Genomic DNA, 548 nt, shown 5'->3' with positions numbered 1-548 from the left:
GGTTTTAGTCTTTTAAAAACAAGAGGAAAAGCCAAAGCACTTACCAGTATATCTTCCTAAAAAGTTTCTCTTGGCTTCAGCCAATACATGCTGAATGAATGTAGCAAGATTTTACCAAAAAGAATACACATCTTACATATTCACCACTGCGTTATCAAAGTCATACCCTTTAGCTCTTGAATGTATGACTCGTCTCCTGGCTTCAAATTAATAATAATTAAGTCTCCCACTAGTTTGGTTTTTTTTTTAAATAATGGAAGGCTTTCCTTTATCTACTGATTAGTAAGAAAAAAGGAAGAGACTTTGATGTTCTCTCCTTGGAATTGTTGCAATGTTTTCAGCTTAAGCCTCCTGACCTGATTCATAAGTGCTCAAGTCAAGAACGATTAAACTTTTCTCATAACTTAAAAACAGTTCTCTACTGCATGGTCCTTCTGAGATTCTTCTTTTATCTTCAAGGTCAGGTAAAAACATCAAGGGTTTAGAAATATGCTCTATCTGTGAGATAGGTCAAGATGACCTTGTGTTCTCCCCCCTCTCCCCTCCCC

At 36.5% G+C, this 548-nt stretch overlaps 1 long non-coding RNA gene across 1 annotated transcript in view; it reads left to right on the top strand.

Annotated features, from left to right (window-relative positions):
* LOC108445209 overlaps positions 1 to 548 on the top strand; it is a 7,836-nt gene that overhangs the window by 6,047 nt on the left and 1,241 nt on the right. The window lies entirely within an intron of this gene.

Source organism: Corvus brachyrhynchos, unplaced genomic scaffold (genome assembly GCF_000691975.1).
Source record: "Corvus brachyrhynchos isolate BGI_N302 unplaced genomic scaffold, ASM69197v1 scaffold90, whole genome shotgun sequence".
In the NCBI taxonomy this organism is placed as follows: domain Eukaryota; kingdom Metazoa; phylum Chordata; class Aves; order Passeriformes; family Corvidae; genus Corvus; species Corvus brachyrhynchos.
The sequence above is the reverse complement of the archived record's forward strand: the minus strand, read 5'-3'. Positions and strand labels throughout refer to the sequence as shown.